The sequence below is a fragment of the Muntiacus reevesi genome, chromosome 2 (genome assembly GCF_963930625.1).
Source record: "Muntiacus reevesi chromosome 2, mMunRee1.1, whole genome shotgun sequence".
In the NCBI taxonomy this organism is placed as follows: domain Eukaryota; kingdom Metazoa; phylum Chordata; class Mammalia; order Artiodactyla; family Cervidae; genus Muntiacus; species Muntiacus reevesi.
Window position 1 is genome coordinate 85,949,210 of NC_089250.1, and position 14,926 is coordinate 85,964,135.

At 40.3% G+C, this 14,926-nt stretch overlaps 1 protein-coding gene across 4 annotated transcripts in view; it reads right to left on the bottom strand.

Annotated features, from left to right (window-relative positions):
• Positions 1–13,299, bottom strand: part of TBCE (tubulin folding cofactor E) — an 80,873-nt gene extending 67,574 nt beyond the window's left edge. For 2 of the 4 annotated variants that reach the window (XM_065922266.1, XM_065922263.1), the window contains exon 1: positions 13,215–13,276. The gene's annotated coding sequence lies outside the window, so the exon portion shown is untranslated. Of the gene's footprint in view, positions 1–13,202 lie in introns of all 4 variants that reach the window. The other 2 variants (XM_065922262.1, XM_065922265.1) reach the window with 2 other exon arrangements.
• Between the last annotated feature and the right edge of the window lie 1,627 nt (positions 13,300–14,926).

Below are 14,926 nucleotides of genomic sequence, written 5' to 3' on the forward strand. Positions count from 1 at the left end.
ACAAAAAACCTCACAGTAACCACAATCTGAAAACTTACAATAAAAACACACAAAAAGAAAAAGGAATCCAAACACAACACTAAAGTCAGTCACCAAATCACAGAACAAAAGAGGAAGGAAAGAAAACAAACCTACAAAAACTAATCCAAAACAATTTAACAAAATGGCAATAAGAAATACATATCACTAATTGGAGAAGGAAATGGCAACCCACTCCAGTATTCTTGCCTGGAAAAATCCATGGACAGAGGAGTCTGGTGGGCTGAAGTCCATGGGATTACATGACTGAGCACGTGTGCACGAGGGTGGAGGGAAATGGGTTGGTAGCAATAAAGTGGTAGAACTAAAAAAAAAAAAAAAAAAATCACTAATTATCTTAAACAAAAATGGATTAAATGCTCCAACAAAAAGACACACTGGCTGAATGAATACAAGAACAACTCTTACATATGCTCTCTACAAAAGATACACTTCACATCTAGGGATACATACAGACTGAAAATGAGGCGGTGGAAAAAGACTTTCTATGCAAATGGAAACCAAAAGAAAGCTGGGTAAGCAATACTCTTTTCAGACAAAATAAACTTTAAAATAAAGACTGCTATGAGAGACAAAGAAGGACACTACATAATGATCAGGGGATTAGTCCAAGAACAAGACAAAGCAATTGTAAATATGCATCCAACACGTGAGTACCTCAAGAATTATGACAAATGTTGAGAGACATAAAAGGAGAAATTGACAATAACACAATAACAGTGGGGTACTTTAATACCCCACTTATATCAACAGACAGACCACTCAGACAGAAAAATTAATAAGGAAACACAAACCTTAAATGACTCATTAGGAGGAGAAGACACATAGGAGAAGGGGGAAACAGGATGAGATGGTTGGATGGCATCATCGACTCAATGGACATGAGTTTGAGCAAACTCCTGCAGATAGTGAAGGACAGGGAAGCCTGGCGTTCTGTAGTCCACGGGGTCACAAAGAGTCTGACACAACTGAGCGACTGAGCAACAACACAGAGCATTCCATGCAAAAGCAGCAGAATATGCATTCTTTTCACATGAACATGGAACATTCACCAGGACTGACCACATACTGAGCCACAAAGCAAGCCTTGATAAATTTAAGAAAACTGAAATCATATCAGGCATCTTTTCTAACCACAACGCTATGAGATTAGAAATCAACTACAAGAAAAAACTGTAAAGCAACATGGAGGCTAAACAATATGCTACTAAATGACCAATGGATCACTGAAGAAATCAACGAGGAAATAAAAAAATACCCAGAGACAAATGAAAACAAAAATATGATCCAAAACCTATGAGACACAGTAAAAGCAGTTCTAGGAGGAAAGTTTATGGCAATACAACCTTACCTCAGGAAAAAAGAAAAATCCCAAATAAACAACCTAAACGTACATCTAAAGCAACCAGATGAAGAAGAACAAATTCTAAAGTTAGTAGAAGGAAAGAAATCATAAATATCAGAGCAGAAATAAATGAAATACAGACAAGGAAAACAATATAAAAGATCAATGGCACTAAATGCTGGTTCTTTGAAAAGACAAAACAGACCAGATAAACCTTTAGCCAGATTCATCAGGAAAAAATGGGAGAGGGTTCAAGTCAATAAAATTAGAAATGAAAATTGAGGAGTTAGAACTAACACCACAGAAATAAAAAGGACCATGAGAGACTACTAAACACAAATATATATATATATATACACATACAAACACACACATATATATATGCATGTCAATGAAATGAACAACATAGAAGAAATGAACAAGTTCTTAGAAAGGTATAATCTTCTGAGACTGAACCAGTAAGAAAAAGAAAATATAAACAGACCTATCACAAGGACTGAAACTGAAATAATGATTAAAAGACTTTCAACAAACAGGGACTTCCCTGGTAAGATATGTAAAGTAAAGTCGCTCAGTCGTGTATGGCTCTGCGACCCCATGGACTGCAGCCTACCAGGCTCTTCTATCCATGGGATTTTCCAGGCAAGAGTACTGGAGTGGGTTGCCATTTCCTTCTCCAGGGCATCTTCCTGACCCAGGGATCGAACCCAGGTCTCCAGCATTGCAGACAGACGCTTTACTATCTGAGCCACCCTTATTCCTGGATAAGACTCTGCACTTTTTTTTTTTTTTTTGACTCTGCACTCTTAATGCAGGGGGCCCAGGTTCAATCCCTGGTCAGTGAACGAGATCCCATGTGCCACAACCAAGAGCTGGTGCAGCCTAAATAAATAAAAACTTAAAAAAAGAAAAAAAAAAAAAAACCTCTCTACAAACAAAAGTCCAGGACCAGATGGCTTCACAGAAGAATTTTATCACACATTTCAGTTCAGTTCAGTCGCTCAGTCGTGTCCAACTCTTTGTGACCCCATGAATCGCAGCACTCCAGGCCTCCCTGTCCATCGCCAACTTCCGGAGTTTACTCAAGCTTATGTCCATCGAGTCGGTGATGCCATCTAGCCATCTCATCCTCTGTCGTCCCCATCTCCTCCTGCCCCCAATCCTTAGAAAAGAGTTAATACCTCCTGTGGTGCAGGAGTGGCTAGCAGCAGAGAAGAGATACCCCACGTCCAAGGTAAGAAGCAGCAGCTTCGCTTTCCTGGGGCAGCCGTGAAGAGATACCCCTTGTCCAAGGTAAGAGAAACCCAAGTAAGGCGGTAGGCGCTGAGAGAGGGCATCAGACGGCAGACAGACTGAAACCACAATCATACACAACTAGCCAGTTTGATCCCATGGACCACAGCCTTGTCTAACTCAATGAAACTAGGCCATGTCATGTGGGGCCACCCAAGATGGACGGGTCATAGTGGACAGGTCTGACAGAATGTGGTCCACTGGAGAAGGGAATGCCAAACCACTTCAGTATTCTTGCCTTGAGAACCCTATGAACAGTATGAAAAGGCAAAAAGATAGGACATTGAAAGATGAACACCCCAGGTCGGTAGGTGCCCAATATGATACTGGAGATCAGTGGAGAAACAACTTAAAAAAGAATGAAGGGATGGTGCCAAAGCAAAAACAACACCCGGTCATGGATGTGACTGGTGATAGAAGCAAGGTCTGATACTGTAAAGAGCAATATTGCATAGAAACCTGGAATGTTAGGTCCATGAATAAAGTCAAATTGGAACTGGTCAAACAGGTGATGGCAAGAGTGAACATCAACATTCTAGGAATCAGCGAACTAAGATGGACTGCAATGGGTGAATGTAACTCAGATGACTATTTTATCTACTACTGTGGGCAGGAATCCCTTAGAAGAAATGGAGTAGCCATCATAGTCAACAAAAGAGTCTGAAATGCAGTACCTGGATGCAATCTCAAAAATGACAGAATGATCTCTGTTCGTTTCCAAGGCAAACCATCCAATATCACGGTAATCCTAGTCTATGCCCTGACCAGTAATGCTGAAGAAGTTGAAGTTGGATAGTTCTATGAAGACCTACAAGACCTTTTAGAACTAATACCCAAAAAAGATGTCCTTTTCATTATAAGGGACTGGAATGCAAAAATATGAAGTCAAGAAACACCTGGAGTAACAGGCAAATTTGGCCTTGGAGTACGGAATGAAGCAGGGCAAAGGCAAATAGAGTTTTGCCAAGAGAATGCACTGGTCATAGCAAACACCATCTTCCAACAACACAAGAGAAGACTCTACACATGGACATCACCAGATGGTCAACACTGAAATCAGATTGATTACATTCTTTGCAGCGAAAGATAGAGAAGCTCTATACAGTCAGCAAAAACAAGACCGGGAGCACACTGTGGCTCAGACCATGAACTCCTTATTGCCAAATACAGACTGAAATTGAAGAAACTGGGGAAAACCACTAAACCATTCAGGTATGATCTAAATCAAATCCCTTATGATTATACAGTGGAAGTGAGAAATAGATTGAAGGGACGAGATCTGATAGACAGAGAGCCTGATGAACTATGGACAGAGGTTCATGACATTGTACAGCAGTCAGGGATCAAAACCATCCCCAGGAAAAAGAAATGCAAAAAAGCAAAATGGCTGTCTGAGGACGCCTTACAAATAGCTGTGAAAAGAAGAGAAGCGAAAAGCAAAGAAGAAAAGGAAAGATATATCCACTTGAATGCAGAGTTCCAAAGAATAGCCAGGAGAGATAAGAAAGCCTTCCTCATTGATCAATGCAAAGAAATAGAGAAAAACAATAGAATGGGAAAGACTAGAGATCTCTTCAAGAAAATTAGAGATACCAAGGGAACATTTCATGCAAAGATGGGCTCGATAAAGGACAGAAATGGTATGGACCTGACAGAAGCAGAATATATTGAGAAGAGGTGGCAAGAATACACAGAAGAACTGTACAAAAGATCTTCACAACCCAGATAATCATGATGGTATGATCACTCACCTAGAGCCAGACATCCTGGAATGTGAAGTCAAGTGGGCCTTAGAAAGCATCATTTTGAACAAAGCTAGTGGAGGTGATGGAATTTCAGTTGAGCTATTTCAAATCCTCAAAGGTGATGCTGTGAAAGTGCTGCACTCAACATGCCAACAAATTTGGAAAACTCAGCAGTGGCCACAGGACTGGAAAAGGTCAGTTTCCATTCCAATCCCAAAGAAAGGTAATGCCAAAGAATGCTCAAACTACCCCACAATTGCACTCATCTCACACACTAGCAAAGTGATGCTTAAAATTCTCCAAGCCAGGCTTTAGCAATACGTGAACTGTGAACTTCCAGATGCTCAAGCTGGTTTTAGAAAACGCAGAGGAACCAGAGATGAAATTGCCAATATCGGCTAGATCATCGAAAAAGAAAGAGAGTTCCAGAAAAACATCTATTTCTGCTTTATTGACTATGCCAAAGCCTTTGACTGTGTGGATCACAATAAATTGTGAAAAATTCTGAAAGAGATGGGAATCCCAGACCACCTGACCTGCCTCCTGAGAAATCTGTATGCAGGTCAGGAAGCAACAGTTAGAACTGGACAAGGAACAACAGACTGGTTCCAAATAGGAAAAGGAGTACATCAAGGCTGTATATTGTCACCCTGCTTATTTAACTTATATGCAGAGTACATCATCAGAAACGCTGGGCCAGAGGAAGCACAAGCTGGAATCAAGATTGCTGAGAGAAATATCAATAACCTCAGATATGCAAATGACACCACCCTTAAGGCAGAACGTGAAGAGGAACTAAAGAGCTTCTTGACGGAAAAAAAAAAAAAAAAAAGCCTATTGATGAAAGTGAAAATGTTGGCTTAAAGTTCAACATTCAGAAAACTAATATGGCATCTGGTCCCATCACTTCATGGCAAATAGATGGGGAAACAGTGGAAACTGTGAGAGATTTTATTTTTGGGGGCTCCAAAATCACTGCAGATGGTGACTACACCCATGAAATTAAAAGACGCTTGCTCCTTGGAAGGAAAGTTATGACCAACCTAGACAGCATAATAAAAAGCAGAGACATTACTTTGCCAACAAAGGTCTGTCTAGTCAAGGCTATGGTTTTTCCAGTGGTCATGTATGGATGTGAGAGTTGGACTATAAAGAAAGCTGAGCGCCAAAGAATTGATGCTTTTGAACTGTGGTGTTGGAGAAGACTCTTGAGAGTCCCTTGGACTGCAAGGAGATCCAACCAGTCCATCCTAAAGGAGATCAGTCCTGAGTGTTCACTGAAAGGACTGATGTTGAAGCTGAAACTCCAATACTTCGGCCACCTGATGTGAAGAGTTGACTCATTTGAAATGACCCTGATGCTGGGAAAGATTGAGGGTAGGAGGAAAAGGGGACAACAGAGGATGAGATGGTTGGATGGCATCACCAACTCAATGGACATGAGTTTGGGTGGGCTCCGGTAGTTGGTGCTGGGTAGGGAGGCCTGGCGTGCTGCAGCTCATTGGCTTGCAAAGAGTTGGACACGACTGAGTAACTGGACTGAACTGAATACCTGTCCTTTTGAAACTCTTCAGAAAGCTTGCAGAAGAAGGAATACCCCCAAATTCATTGTATTAGGCTACCACCACTGATGCAAAAATCAGACAAAGATACTACAAAAAAAGAAAATTACAAGCCAATATCACTGATGAACATAGATGCAAAATCTTCAACAAAATATCAGCAAACTGAACCAAACAAGGCATTAAATAGATCATACACTAGATTATTAAGTGAGATTTATTCCTGGGATGAAGGATTTTTCAATATCTGCAAATCAATCAGGGTGATGCACCACACTAACAAATTGAAGAACAAAAACCATATGATCATCTCAACAGATACAGAAAATGCTTGTGATAAAATTCAACACTTATTCATTCATGATAAAAACTCTTCAGAAAGTGGACATAGAGGGAACTTATCTCAACATAATAAATGTCATATACGACAAGCCAATGGCTAACATCACACTCAATGGTGAAAAGTAGAAAGCCTTTCCTACAAGATTAGGAACAAGACAAGGATATCTACTCTGTCTGCTTTTATTAAACATACTTTTAAGTCCTAGCCACAGCAATGAGAGAGGGAAAAATAAATAAATAAAAGGAGCCCAAATTGGAAAAGAAGTAAAACCATAATGGTAGAGGACATCAGTTCAGTTCAGTTGCTCAGTCGTGTCCAACTCTTACTATGAACTCTTACATATGAAATCATAAAGATGCTACCAGAAAACTGCTGAGCTAATTAATGAATTTCGTAAAGTTGCAGGATACAAAATTAATACACAGAAGGGCTTCTCTGGCAGTCCAGTGGTTAAGACTCCATGCTTCCACTGCCAGGGTCATGGGTTTAATCCCTGGTTGAGGAAGCTACAATCACATATGCCATGCAGCACATCCAAAAAACACAAACAAACATACAAAAAAATCCAAATTAATACACAAAAGTCTGCTGCATTCTATACATTAGTAAAAGAGAAATTAAGGAAATAATCCCATTTATCACGACATCAAAAGAATAAAATACCTAGGAATAAAACTACTAAAGGAGGCAGAAGACCTATACACTGAAAACTATATGATGATGATGAAAGGAACTGAAGATGGTGCGGGGGGTGGTAGAAAAAGAAAAAACTGAAGATGACACAGAAAAATATACCATGTTCTTAGACTGAAGAATCAATTCAGTTAAAATGAACATACTACCCAAGGCAATCTTCACACTCAATGCAATCCCCATCAAATTACCAATGGAATCTTTCACAGAACTAAAACAAAAATTTTTGAAATCTGTATGGAAACACAAAAGACCAGTAATAGCTAAAATGATCCTGAGAAAGAAAAACAAAGGTGGAAGAATCAGGCTCCCTGACTTTAGAAAATGCTATAGCAATTAAGAGTACAGATGGCACTGGCATAAAAACAGCAATACAGAACAACAGACCCGGACAGAAAGTCCAGTAACGGAGGTTTCCCTGACAGCTCAGTGGTGAAGAACCCACCTGCCAATGCAGAGTTTGATCCCTGGTCCAGGAAGACCCCACATGCTGCAGTGCAACTTAATCCATGCATCACAGCAACTGGGCCAGCGCATCACCACAACAGAGACCACTGCAATGAGAAGCCTGTTCACCGCAACTAGAGACAAGCCCATTCAGCAACAAAGATTCAGCAGAGCCAAAAAAAAAAAAATTAAAAGCTTTTGCAGAGCAAAAGAAACCATAAACAAAATGAAAAGACAACCCACAAAATGGGAGAAAATATTTGCAAATGAGACAACTGACAAGGGATTAATCTCCAAAATCTACAAACAGTTCATGTAGTTATATTAAAAAAAAAAAGTCCAATTAAAAAATTGGCAGAAGATCTAAATAGACATTTCTCCAAAGACACACATATGGCCAAAAAGCACATGAAAAGAGGCTCAACGTCTCTAATTATTAGAGAAATGCAAATCAAAATTATGAGGTATCACCTCACAGCTATCAGCAAGACCATCAAGAAGTCTACAAACAGGGACTTCCCAGGTGGTCCAGTGGTTAAGAATGGGCCTGTCAATGCAGGGGACATGGGCTTGATCCCTGATATGGGAAGATCCCACATGCAGCAGAGCAACTAAGTCCATGTGCCACAACTACCAAGCCCATGTGCTGCAACTAATGAAGCCCACACACCCTAGAGGCCAAGCTCCACAACAAGAAAAGCCACCGCAATGAGGTCCATGCACTGCAACCAGAGAAAGTTCACAGGCAGCAACAAAGACTCAGCACAGCCCAAAATAAATAAATAAATATATTTTTTTAAAGTCTACAAACAATAAATGCTAGAGAGGGTGTAGAGAAAAGTGAAAGAAAAACAAAGGTGGAAGAATCAGGCTCCCTGACTTTAGAAAATGCTATAGCGACCATAAAACATGAGATTGCAAGCAGAGCATCTCTCCTGGTTTCCCTTACTCTACTGCTCTCCACCCCGGGTTCCTGTCCCAATAAAATCTTTTGCTTTGTCAGCAAAAAAAAAAAAAAGAAAGAAAGAAAATGCTATAGCAATTAAAAGAGTACGGATGGCACTGGCATAAAAACAGCAATACAGAACAACAGACCCGGACAGAAAGTCCAGTAACAGAGGTTTCCCTGACGGCTCAGTGGTGAGGAACCCACCTGCCAATGCAAGGTTTGATCCTTGGTCCAGGAAGACCCCACATGTTGTTGGGAATGTAAATTGGTACAATTACAGAGAACAGTATGGAGTTTCCTTTAAAAAAACTAAAAACAGGCCTATCGTATGATCCAGCAATCCCACTCCTGGAATGTATCTGGCTGTCCTCAGTTGTGTCTGACTCTTTCCAACGCTATGGACTGTAGCCCACCAGGCTCCTCTGTCCAAGGTATTTCCCAAGCAAGAATACTGGAACGGGTTGTCATTTCCTCCTCCAGGGGGCCTTCCTGATCCAGGCACTGAACCTGTGTCTCCTGCGTCTCCTGATCTGGCAGGCAGATTCTTTACCACTGAACCCCCTGGGAAGCCCATGAATATGGAGAAAACTATAATTTGAAAAGATACATGCCCACAATGTTCATAGCAGCACTAGTTCAGTTCACTTCAGTCGCTCAGGCATGTCCAACTCTTTGTGACCCTGTGGACTGCAGCACGCCAGGCTTCCCTGTTCATCATCAACTCCCGGAGCTTGCTCAAACTCATGGTCATTAAGTCAGTGATGCCATCCAACCACTACAGTCAAGACATGGAAGCAACCTAAATGACCACTGACAGAGGAATGGATAAATAAGATGTGGTACATATAGGCAGTGGAATATTATTCAGCCACAAAAAAGGATGAAACAATGCCACTTGCAGCAACATGGATGAACCTATATATCATCATATTAAGTGAACTAAGTCAGACAGAAATATTAGATCCTATATCCTATGTAGAATTTAAAAATAAAATGATGCAAATGAACTTATTTACAAAACAAAAACAGAACTCCAGACTCTGAAAATACTTATGGTTACCAGAGGGCAAAGGAAGGGGGAGAGAAAGAAGAATCTGAAAAAGGATATATGTATAACTGAATCAGGTGCTATACACCTGAAACTAATGCAACACTGTAAATCAACTAAACTCTTATATAAAATAAAAATTTAATTAAAAAGAATAACAGTAGTTGACATGGGGAAGTCTAATCCCAGTGAACCTATTCCACCAGTAGGTACTGATTCAGTTATCACATCTCCTACCTTGTTCAGCCACCAAGGGATCCAAAAAGATGCTTGATGCCCAATAGAAAAAGTGAGAACACTGGCACTTTGTGAATAAATTTTAGAAAAAAGCTTTTCAATATGTATTGTTATCTTTCTAAATGAATTTTGCTTTATCTTTCCTGCTCTTTGTTCAAAATTGTACTAAAATAATTTAGCATGAGGTCTGAAGTATCATTCACATGTTGACATTTATCAAGTGGAAAACATCAACAGGAAACATTCTTCACTGAGATTCAGGAGCTCTAGGTAGTAATCCTGGTTCAGGCACTTACAAGCTATGGATTCTGACACTCATTAACCTTTCTGTCACCAAGATTATAAGCAAGTAGAAGACGGTCTCTTGCAAGGAACTTAAGAGTTTAATGAAGAGAGATAACTAACAGCAAACAATTAAGACCTAGAATTAATAATGTAAAGATCAAATTCAGTAACTCAGAAGAAACAGGAGGGTTAAGAGTGAGGCAGATTCCATGTGGAAACCATTCTGATTAAGCTGATGGAAATATGTAGTGGAAATTAAGAGAACAAGCTTTCCAGGTCGTGAAACCTAACAGGGTTTCACTGATTGGAGATTCAGGTTGGGAAACTACAAGAAAGTGGGAATGCAACACCTTTGAATAGTATGGGCAAAAATGACCACCTAAAATGTAACAACTTCTGAGTTTTAATAGCCAAATTTTATTTTATTTTATTTTTTAATAGTCAAAGAAACCTATCTGTGGTGCTTTTTAAAAAGAAATTAAATTGTTGTAAAATACACATACCATTCAATTTATTACCTTAACCATTTTTAAGTGCACAGTTCAGTGGCATTATATACATTTACCCACTGCTGTGCAACCAATCACCAAAATTTTTTTGTCTTGCAAAACTGAAAATCTATATCCATTAAACAACTCCTATAACCTCCTCTCCCCAGCTCCCACCTTCCATTTCTATTAACTTGCCTACTCTAAATATGTCATAGAAGTCAAAGCATACAGTTGTCTTTTGGTGACCCGCTTACTTCACTCAGCATAATGTCCTGCTGTCCTCTATGCACATCATACCTAATGTCAAAGACCATGTCAAAGTTCTAGTACGTCCTCACAGTATTCCCTGGCCCTCACACACTGAATTGTCTCACATCATTTTAAGTAGTGCCTCCAAAAAGTTTTAGGTTTTCTGAAGAGGCTGTAGACGTATCTTCTCTCTCAAACACCAATGACTTAAATCCACACCAAACCTACAATTTTTATGACACAACTATACGAAACAGAGTTAATAAAATCAATGAACCAGGTTATGCCTTTTCTCCACATACTTTCAAATACCACCAAATCTTCCCATATAACTCTTCCACAAATTCACTCCACCTGCTCCTAACAACCAGCAAACTGTTAAAATTCCCTTTCTGGTAGTCTCTACTACTTTGCAGGCAATATTCATTTCATAATAACATCTACCATATTTTCTAGTGGACTCTTTTGCACATTGCAGAGCAAAAAGGTAAGGGAGGAAAAGTATATTTAAAAACAAAACTTTGAGTGCTAAGTATACAGTAAATAATTTATTAATGTATATGACAAATTTACTTTGTAATAAACCAAAAAGGAAAAAAATGAAGACCACCAGAAAATAATAACTACTAGTTTTATTGAACATTTACATCTTACAAAAATAAATACTGAGATGATCCAGGAAGCCTGTTAAAAAACCAGTAACTTACAGGTAAAAACAAAACTGTTTTGCAAAGTTTTCTGATTAGTTTCAATTATGCACAGTAAATTAAAATTAACTACATTAATTTTTAACCACAATAAAATTAAAATTAACCACTATAAGAACAGAAATAAAGTACATAGAATAACATATCTTCAAACAAGTAGAAGGAAAAAGAGATGATAAAACAAGACCTCAATTCAAAAAAAGGCAAGGAAAGAGAAAGAGCATAAAGTACAAATTACAAAACGGCAAAAAAAGGTTTTTCAACAATTATAGAGAGCCCACTAAAAGCCAGGTATTGTTTTAAGCACTAGGGATACAGCTGTAAACAAAATACAGAAAAATACCAGCTCTCATAAATAAGCTTCTATGGTAGAGGGGTAAACACTGCTGATTCAGAGAAATGAACCAATCCCACAGCAGGTCATACGGTGATATGCAAGAGGAGGATGAGTACAATGGAAATGCAAGGGAAGCCTATGGCCAGGGAAGTCCTCACTGAAAAGGTAAAGTTAAAAAAATATATATGAAGGAGGTAAGGGATTAAACCGTGTGGACATTTAGACAAAGGAACTGCAAGTGTGAATATCTTGACCTTAGGATGTGCCTGAGGCATCGGAGTAAAGGGGGAGAGGAGCTGGAGATTAGATCAGAGATATAGCAAGGGTGGGATCAGAAAGCACCTTCAGGGTCATTCTAAAGAATCTAGCTTTCAATCCGAGTGAAATGGGAAGTCCGTGGAGAGTTTTGTGCGAGGAGGAAGATAATCTGAATTTTTTTTTAAAAAGAAGAATCACTTTAGATGTGATGGGGAGGCTGAAATAAGAAAAAGCAGACTGGTTAGGTGCCTACCGCAGGAAACCAGGTGAAAGATGGCTGCAATTTCGATAAGGGGAGGTGGTGAGAAGGGCCTGGGTCTCTGGATAGATTCTGAAGGTTGAGTTCCTGGATTTGCTACTGACAGATTACATATGTGTGAGAAAGAGATGAGTCAAGGATGACTCAAACGGTTGTGGCTTGAATACCTCAGAAATGACTTTGAATATAAGTACAATAAGGCTGCCAGTCAAAAGGCTCAGGCTGTCCACTTAGATTAAAAAAAATACCCAGCAATATGCTATCTATAAAAGTATACAAAAAGGTTAAAACTAAAAAAGATGAAAAAAGCTGAGACAAATAACAAACAACAGTCCTCATGGCTATGTTAAGGCGAGACAAAAGAGAAGTCTGTACTCTTAATCTGTCTGCTCTTTCTGTAACAGTTTGGCATTTGTGAGTCCTGTTTTCACAACGGGACTGTAGTTTCTTTAGGGACAGGGATACCACACCCTCATTTGGATCCACCCACAACCTAGAACAGTCCTCTTGTCAGTAGTGAATACTAGGTAAAACTTGTAAATACCTTCTCCACCCACTTAACATTCTTTCTCCTTCATCATAAATGTTAAACGATTTAAAAGGTCAGAGTTGGTTCTCTAACCTGACACCAAGTCGTGGGTCGCCTGTACCATTTTCACCTATTTCCAAGTGACAAGTCAATAGGCTTTTCGGTGAAGTGCAATGCAGTGTGCCCCGCTCGCCCGCAGCAGACCCGGGCCCGAGACCCCGCCCGCCCCCGCGAATGCAGGGGGATTCGGTCAAAGACTCAGTGAGCAGACCGCGCCCGGCAATCTGGGAAGTTCTAAGAAAGGGAAAAAAGACCGAGAGCCCTGCAGGGTTGCACTGGTCACGAGCCAGCTAGCAATGCACGGTTCCTGCGCTACCCAGACTCACCCCCCAGCTCACCTGCCTGCAGCCAGTCAGGGTGGTCTGAGCGACAGCCCCGGGCACGCGCTTTGCCCCAAGGCAGCTTCCGGCTCTGGTCGGAAGTGCTCCTTTAGGAAAACAGGAAGTCCCGCCCCCGAGGGCGGGAGCTGCGGCTGCTGAATCTCAGCGATGAATATCAACTCTAGAGTCTGGGTAGCCGGATGTGTGGTCAGCCCGTCGAAACCCAGCCAAACACTCGGCCCCTGGGCTGAGCCCGCTCTGCCCCCGAAACTTGCGGTGACAGAAAGAAGGAATGCGCTCCTTGCAGCTTACTAGTTATCACGGAAGCGAGTTACAAGTCCCGTATGAGATTCAGTTCCATGTTCGTGGAGAATTTACCACGTAGGAAGCCTGTGGTGGTCATAGAAAAGAAACTACTGTTGATGCCTCAAACGCTAGAGGAAAAAAATTTAACGTGCTGAATCGTAAGGCAGAATGAAAGTAAACGCAGTAATAGAAAAAGAAAATTCCATAGACATGTTAATTTCTAACAGTTTTCTCATATCTCAAGAGTTGTGAAGATCAAATGCTGCTGCTGCTGCTGCTGCTGCTAAGTCGCTTTAGTCGTGTCCGACTCTGTGCGACCCCATAGACGGCAGCCCACTAGGCTCCTCCGGCCATGGGGTTTTCCAGGCAAGAGTACTGGAGTGGGGTGCTATTGCCTTCTCCGGAAGATCGAATGAGATGACGGATATATAAACGTTTCCCCGTCGCGGAGTCTGGTACATGATTAAAGCGTATCATGTCCACAGTATAGTTATTGCTTTTAAAAGGCCTTTATTCCAACCAAAGTGAAACTGAATAACACTTCAGGGAGGTAGCCTTCAAGCTGAATGTCAAAATTAAACAGAATTTCAACACATAGAGATGCCCCTTATGAAGCTGTAAAGCCTGCTTTTGTTGATTAATGAAAGGACATAGGTTAAGAAACCTTGTTCCAAAAACAAACTTTCAGAAGCTTTGTTGTGTGAAATCACATCAGTAATCATGGAATATCGTATGTCAGCCTGGCAGAGCTGAGTCCTGGGGGTCATTCTGACACTTTGCCAACCCAGGCATACTGCTTCAAATAAGGTATTTTCAAATGTAACATTCCACATTTAACTTTATATTAATAGTTTTCGAGAACACATGACCTTGGAATCAACTTCATAGCTCAGTCTTGAGCCTGCTTAATTCTTATCTACACTCCACCAAATTCTATGCTATGTCTGCTTCTTCCTGTTTTCCCCCCTCCCCTTTTTGTGAGTTAAACTCCTCCAATTCCTCTGGTGTGTGGTTTCCCTTATTTCAGCAACTTAATAAATTTTATTAGACTACAGGTTTGACACAGATGGTTTTATCAGATAGGCTTTATCACTGTTTATTTTGATTAAGCCTCCTGCACTCATGAAGGTTGGAGGACACCATTGACCCCAATTTAGACAAAAACTGAAGCAGAATAAAGATAAGTTATTTACTGACATTCATCTGTGTCCTGAGAAGAGCTGTGCCCTTTTTAAACTTGAGAGTTTTAAGTTATCTTTTGGTAGAGAATGAGCACAGTTTTTGAAAATTATTGGCATCCACCAAATTCAAACCAGCCCCATGGATACAGAAGCATGCATATTCCTTTTCTTTGTAAAATATTTCTTGTCTCTACTGAGCTGCGACAATAGTTGGCTGGTTTTTCCTAGAATGAAAGAATGACA